The following is an 8294-nucleotide window of genomic DNA, read 5'->3' on the forward strand; positions in this document are numbered from 1 at the left end:
GTAGAGGGAAAACTGGGAAGGGGGATATCTTGAAGTGGAAATAAATAAAATAACGAATAAAAATGAAAAAACAGACATCTAAATTATTATGGTTAACAATGGTAAGATGAGATAAAATAGTAAAAATAATATAGAAAAAAGGCAGACAAAAAAAAAAAAAAAAAAAAAAGCACAGGAAACATACAGATGCAGAAACAAACACATTCACCCACACAGAAACACCACAAAAACACAAAACCAAAAGCCATAATATATAAGAAAAAGACCTCAAAAGCACAAACATTATTAGACAAAACCCTCCAAAATTACCATTGAGGTTTTTAATGTTCTTGTTCTTGTTCTTGTTCTTGTTCTTGTTCTTGTTCCTGTTCCTGTTCCTGTTCCTGTTCCTGTTCCTGTCCCTGTCCCTGTCCCTGTCCCTGTCCCTGTCCCTGTCCCTGTCCCTTTTCTTGTTCTTGTTTTCTTGTTGCTGTTGCTGTCTGTTTTGTTTTGTTTTGTTGTTTTGGGGTTTTTGTTTTGTCTTGTTTCGTTTTTGGTTATTTGTTTTGAATGTTGGTCAGCTAGTGCTGGGCATGGAGTCTATGGGGTCTGCCCTTAAGTGTGGTTTGCACACCCAGTGAGACCCTGTTGGAGAACACTAATGTTTTCCTTTGCAAACTGTTAGAAGTTGGAGATAGATTCTGGGTTATGGGTGGTAGAATGTGTCTACTTCTTTATGCTCTGGGGTCCCATCTGGTTTAGACTTGTCAGTCTCTGTACATTTTGCTAGTCTTTGTGAGTTTATATGGGTATTAGTCCTCTTTTGTATGCATTGCCTTGTTTTTTATTGTCTTCCATGCCTACTGGCTCTTGCTGTTACAATCTTTCCACCTCCCCTTCTCCAGAATCCCCTAGGTCCTGAAGAGAGTTATTTGATGGAGACACACAATTTAATACTGAGTGTTCCAAAGTCTCTCACTCTGTGAACATTGTCCAGTTATGGATATCTACATTTTTTTCCCATTTCCATTTCTTCTAGGAACCAATGTCCATGCAGTAAAAGTGATGATCTTGCTAGTATTAACAGCTTATATTTTGATAATTGTTAAAAATCAGAAGTAATAAATTACTACTATTGATATCTGTATTAACTAGGGATTTTATTGATGTGGAAAAAAATATGACCATGGTAACGCTTACAAAAAAAATCATATATTTGGGGATGGCTTACAGGTTCAGGGGTTTAGTTCATTATTGTCATGACAAGAAACACGGTTGCACAAAGGCAAACATGGTGCAAAAGAGGTAGGTGAGAGTTCTACATCAGAATGAGCCTTAAATAGGAAGAGTGAGACACTGCCCGGCTTGAGCCTTTGAAACCCCAAAGCTCCACCTCTGTGACACAATTTTTACAATACCACACCTACTCCTAATGCCATTCCCTAAGCATTCAAATATATGATCATATGGGGGGGGCAATATCATTCAAACCACCGTAATACCATATTCTTAAGAGAGGTTTTAAGATATATAAATACATATTCCCTTAATTTTCATACAACACATATATCTGTTGCTAACTAAACTATTTGAGTGGTCTTATAGCTTTCTTACTTACTCTTATGTTTGATTCTGAGTCAATCTGACACTTTCTCTTACATTGTGAGTTTGATATTTGCTTTCATATCATCCTGCTTGCATATGAGTTTTCATATTAATTCTCACATTCATGTAGTTCTGTTATTGCTTAGTGAACTTAATCTATTTTCTTATTCATAGACATTAATATGAAGCTGAAGGTAAAATAAACATCGCAGCTTCTCTAGTATATTATTGAAAACAAAACTCTCCTAAAAAACCGTTTTTACAAAATCAATGTAATTGCTACTACTGTTCATATTATCATTGCAGTGGACTGTGTTTGTCTGATTGAATAAACTCAAAATCACTGTAGGCTTTTAAAAAGAGAAATGCTATATAAAAAGAGGATAATCATAATGTAGGAAAAATAGTTTACATTGAAGAACTGTACTGTTTAGCCACTTTTACACTACAAATGCTAAAACCAAAAGATTTAGAAAAAAAGAATTTCTGAATAACAACACCAAAAATAAAAGGGTATGCTTTGCAAATTAATTTAGAAGTAACAGCCAACATTTTACAATATAGTTTTAGAGCATTTATAATTATAAATACAAAGAAGCAGCACAAATTGAAAGGACAACACATAAAATAAATACTTTTTAAAAGTAAACTACAAACATATTTTTTTTGAGACAGGGTTTCTCTTTGTAACCCTTGCTATCTGGAAACTCATTCTATAGGCCAGGCTGGCCTAGATCTCAGAGTTCTACCTGAGTCTACCTCCCTCATGCTATGATTTAAAAGCACGTGCTATCACGGGCTGGCTTAACAGAAATTTTAAACAAAACTTCAAACCCTAAGTTTTGCAATAGACCTTTTCTGTCTAAGATGAACCTATATTTCTCTGACCATGAGAATATCTTTTGTGACTCAATTCTTGAACATATTTATCAAAAACAAATATAAGACTTTTTATGAGATCCTTAAGGTAAATATAATGAGTAATGAAACAAAGGTAATGAATATACCAGACATTTTCCTCAGTGATCAATATCAGGGAAAATGAAAGGAATAATTAATTAATAATTCCAAAAATGAGAAATGGACAACCAATAGCAACAATTAATAAATCATGAAATAGAAAAGTATCTGAATGTCAAAGGAAACCATTATTCAGTCAAGGCTACAGGTTACATAATGAGAAAAGTTCTTTACTCATTTCACTTCTGGTATAGGCTTAGTATCAAAAAAGAAAGAAAGAAAAAGGGAAAAGTTAGAAAAGAAAAAAGAAATTAAGCAATCAACCCAAGTAAAATGGAATGAAGAGGTAAGTAGGGGGTTCTCCAAAAGATGAAACAGAAATGGCTGCAAAACACATAAAGAAATTTTCAACATCTTTAGTAATCAGGGAAAAGCAAATTAAAACTACTTTGAGATATCATCTTACACTACATAGAATGGCCAAGATCAATAAAACAAACAACAACTGATGTTTGCAAGGATGCAAGAAAAGAGGAACACTTTTTCATCGCTGATGGGAGTATAGATGTGTAAAGCCAGTATAGAAATCAGTGTGGTGATTCCTCATCAACTGACAAATTAATAGTGAAGATGTGCTACATCTACATAATAGAGTATTATTATGCGTTTAAAAGGAACAAAATTATGAAAGTTGCAGGTAAATGGATGGATCTATAAAAACATCATCCTGACGTATCCCATATTTCAAAAGACACATATCCCATATTTCAGAAGACATATATTTTCTCTTACATGTAGATATTACCTGTTTAGCCTTCAATATGTGTACTACAATACTTATAACTACTGATGTTAGGTCTTGAGTAATGGACTGAGCTGAGGGGACTTCTTCCAAAGAAGAATATATATATATAAAATTATGGACAGACAGGGAGAGATTGGTGTGGGAGGATTAAATGGAGAGGGGAATGGAAGATAGGGAATCTACAGAGGGACAAGTAACACTCAAGGCCATTTGATGGAACGTGTCAAAACCTAATACTGTATAAGCTTCCTAAAATATATACGTATATAAAAGAAATCTAAATAAAGTCACCAAATAGTGGGGAATACAACTTCTGAACTTGAAATCTTATGACACCAAGTGAAATCTGTAGTGTTAGGAATGGGCTATATCTAATATCTAATAGATGTATTATGCTATTATCAAGGTTATTGATTGTTCTCTACAACTGATGAGAAGGTCCTATAGTTAAAGACAACAGTTACTTATTTTATTGAATACAGAGCAGTAGAACTGGCACCTTACTACTACTCCCTCGTATTCGTAGTACTGCAAGTTACTCTACAGACAACCAGGAGAGAAAGGTAATCATCAATGTAGATACAAACCCTAAGATCTAAAGTAGTGACCTACCTGCAAGATATACTGGTGCTGTAATGGAAGTTGTTATATGAGGAGAGTCAGTTGAAAATGCTTATCAGAAAAAATGCTTATCTGTTAAAGAATTATAATTACCTCAGTCTAAAGGGATGTCTCAGAGTTTAACAATACAGGCTGTTCTTCCAGATTAACAATGTTTAATTCTAACTGACATAGATTGTCCAGAGTACCCAATATCCTCTTCTGGCCTATATGATCACCAGAAATACATATATACAAAACATTCATACATAGAATATAAAATTACATTTTAGTATATTCAATTTTTACATACTCAGATTTGATTTAGCATAAATTATTTTGTATTAATAACTTTTGATGAAATTTGGTTTGGGGTATTAGAAAATATTCTTACTACAGCTATCATGTATTTCTAGGTTACACAAGTCCTGACTTGAAAGTCATGAACATATACTGATAAATAAGATAGCAGAAGTTCTTTTAAAATATAAGATTTTTAAAAGCATATACATCAGAATTTGACATAACAAATAAACAAAAAGAATCCAAAAGAATGCACAAAAAAACAGAGACCTATTCACTCACAATACTTAGGAATCCCATAAGAACCTTAAACTGAAAGACATAATAATAACCAAGCAAAACTTCCAGTAGAGGGATTGGAACACCATCCCAGACACAAAAAATTCAACCTACAATGATGTGCTGGGGTAAAGGTGGCACTGAAATTGTGAAAATGGCTAACCAATGACTGGACCAGCTTGAGACCCAGGCCAGGAGGTGGAGACCACCCCTGACACTACCTGAAATAGCAGAAAGCAGAGGCTGAATGGTCTGGAGACATAAGAAATAACCAAACACATTCACCCAAGGAAAAGAGGAAAAGGGAAGGAAGGAAGGAAGGAAGGAAGGAAGGAAGGAAGGAAGGAAGGAAGGAAGGAGGGAGGGAGGGAGGGAGGGAGGGAGGGAGGGAGGAAGAGAGAAAGAAAAAAGAGAGAAAGAGAGAATGAGAAAAAGAAAGATAAAGACAAAGAAAAAGAGAGAGAAAGACAAAGAAAGGAATGTGTATTTAAGACAAAGGAAGAAAGGAATGTATATTTCCTAATGATATTCTGCTACATTCCTAGAGAGGAGCCTGGCAGAATCACCATCAGAGCAGCTTTATCAGGCATCTGATGGAAACAGATGCAGAGCCCCACAGCCAAACATGAGGCAGAACTCAGTGAATCCTGAGGATGAAGGGGAGGAAAGCTTGTAGATCAGGACACCATATGAAAACCCACAGGATTAACAAACCTGAACTCATAGAGGCTCACTGAGCCTGAACCATCAATCAGGAAGCCTATATGGGTCTAACTGAGGCCACTTGCATATATGTTATATGCATGGAGCTTAGTGTTTTTTTTTTTTTTTTTTGTGGGACTCCTAAAAGAAGGAACAGGTGCTATTTCTGAAGCTTTTGCATACTTTGAGATCCTTGTCCTCCTACTGGGTTGTCTTATACAGCTTTAATATGACAAGAGGTGCTTAGTCTTATTGCAACTTGATATGTCATATTTGGTTGATATCCCTGAGAGGCCTGCCCTTTTCAGAAGGGAAAGAGAAAAGGAATGGATGAGGGAGGGAGACTTGGAGGAGAAAATGGAGGGGAAATTGCAGTTGTGATGTGATATATGGAAGAATATAGATAATACATACATACATACATACATACATACATACATACATACATACATACATACGCAGAGGACCTGGTGCTGCCTGTGCAAGGACTGTGCATGCTGCTCATAAAAGTTTTGCTCATGTTGATTTAGAGGGCCTTGTTTTCTTGGTGTCCTCCATGCCCTCTGGCTCTTACATTCTTTCTGCCTCCTCTTCCACGGTGTTACCTAGGTCCTTAGTGGAGTCATTCAATGGAAGCATTTCCATTTAGGGCTGACTGAGTGTTTTCAACATTTCTGAATAATGTTTTGCTGTGGGTTTCTGTATCTGTATCTGATTCATAAGGAAGCTTCTCTGATGATAGCTTAGCAAGGCACTGATCTAGGAATATAGAATAGCTTCCACATGTAAGAAACATGATTTTAAGAATGCATATGTTGAATATATTATGTCAGTGATCTAAGGTATCACAGATGTCAGCAGGTGAAAGCAAAGTCATCAGTATCCTTAAAAGTACCACAGATATACTTTCTTCAGACTGCCTTGTCTCCACACGGCCCTGAAGCAAACGAAGAATATCTCTCATCAGGTTTTCATAGTTGATATTACTTGTGGGCATTCATTTGTGCTATTTGCACTAGGAAACAAAGATATAATGATTTGAATACATTGAATTAAATATGGATGTGATTATGCTTTGGAATGGTTAGAGAAAGTGTAGGATTAAATTACTAATAAGTACTAAAGTGTTGGGAGATAATATCACACACAACTTGAAAATATATTTTCTAATAAATATTCATTTCTTTCAGCCTCTTGACTCTTTGTGTATTCATTATGAGTATCAGAGTTCCAAGACTACTGTGACTGATGAAAGAAGTCTGAGTTACAGTGAACTCTGAGTTTAGTAGCATGGACACTGGGGAGGCTCTAGCAATGTATTCCTTTTTAGTAAAGGATACAAATTTAGTATGTGATACCTACTCTTTTATAAAATATACTTCTCTTGAACTGGTTCCTGTGCTGAAATTTAAGTTTTTTAATATTTGTGTTTGAATGTTTATGTTAGGAGTGACAAGTGCAAAGGTGCTGTTTTAGACCTTGATCAAAATTATGGATTCAGAACAATTGACCTATTGGTTTTTGGTTCATTGGTTTTTCATTTAGTAGTCTTGTATGGTAGTTTGTGCCCTCTGGAATAACTTTACCTCCTCCAAAGACAGTTATAATACAGAATTTACTTATAAGTAGACTGGAAAAGGAGAAAAACCAACCTGATATCCCTGTTCCTTTGGGTATCAATTCTGAAGAGGGACTTGAGAATAGAAATTGGTGGGGTGGGCATCTCTGGTGGCTGAAATCCTAGAATGGGGGAGGATATGGGGAGTCTATAGGGGTGATTCTGAGATTCCTACCAGAAAGAGATTTAGAGACTGAAGTGGCCAACTCCTGTAGCCAGGTAGGACTTCCAGAGAAGGGAGGGGAATATCAGTCTACCCACAAAAGCTTCAACCAAAATTTGTCTTACCTACAAGATATTCAGGGATAAAGATGTTGTAGACTGAGGGAACAGCCAACCAGTGACTGTCCAAATTTGAGACTGATCCCAATGTGAGATAGCCAACCCAACACTATTAATGATAATCTGATATGCTTGGGGACAAAAACATAGCATATCTGCCTCCTAAGAGGCTTTGTCCAGCAGTAGATGGAGGCAGATGCAGAGACTCACAGACAAACATCAGGCAAGCTTGGGGAATCTTGTGGAAGAGTGGGGGTATAGAAGTAAGCAAGCTGCAATTCAGAAAGGTTAAGGACACCATTTGAAGACCTACAGAATCAACTAACCTGTTACAATGGGGGTTCATAGAACCTGGGTCACCAACCAGGGAAAATATACAAATTTAATCTAGACCACCTACATGTTTGTGGCAGAAAAAAATTAAAAGCAAGAGGTAGTAGAGCTCTGCAGCAAAAAATGATAATTGCTAAACATGACACAAAATTATCCACAGTAACCCACAGGAACTGAGATTGCATGCACAAAACCTTGTCAATCAAGTAAATCAAAACTTCAGACAACTGAGGAGGAATTCATGAGATTCCACCCATAACTTTCTAGTAATAAGCAATAGCTGGTTTTCCTGAAAAGAGTTAATTTTCTTGAGAGCTCTAGCTCCTGGAGCATCTGCTCCAGTAGATGGTACATATTCATGTACATACAGATGGTACTATGTATATTCAGTAGATCTTTTAAAAATATTAGCACATGACATTTGGAGGGAAAGGTGGTCTGTGGGATTGTGAAGAAATGGAAGGAGGGAGAACAGGAGAGATTGATCAAAATATATGACATACACACATTAAATGTCCAAACAGTAAAAAGACAAGAGGTAATTCATGTAATTACCCATTAGCTCAGATTTGTTTTATGAAGTAACTCATAAATATATATCCTTAAATTTTTATTTTGAGTGTTATGGAGATTACCTCTGAGTAAAGAATGTACAATAAAAGTAAAACCTTTTAATCAAAGTACCATGTATTTGTTAACAAAACATATTTATATGCAAATCAATCAAAATAAATCATGTATAGATGTACATGTATTTGAATACATAAATTAAAAAATACAGCTAATAAAAATTAATGAAAATGTCTTCAAAATAGCTTGAATAAATAT

This window comes from Mus pahari, chromosome 15, assembly GCF_900095145.1.
Source record: "Mus pahari chromosome 15, PAHARI_EIJ_v1.1, whole genome shotgun sequence".
In the NCBI taxonomy this organism is placed as follows: Eukaryota; Metazoa; Chordata; class Mammalia; order Rodentia; family Muridae; genus Mus; species Mus pahari.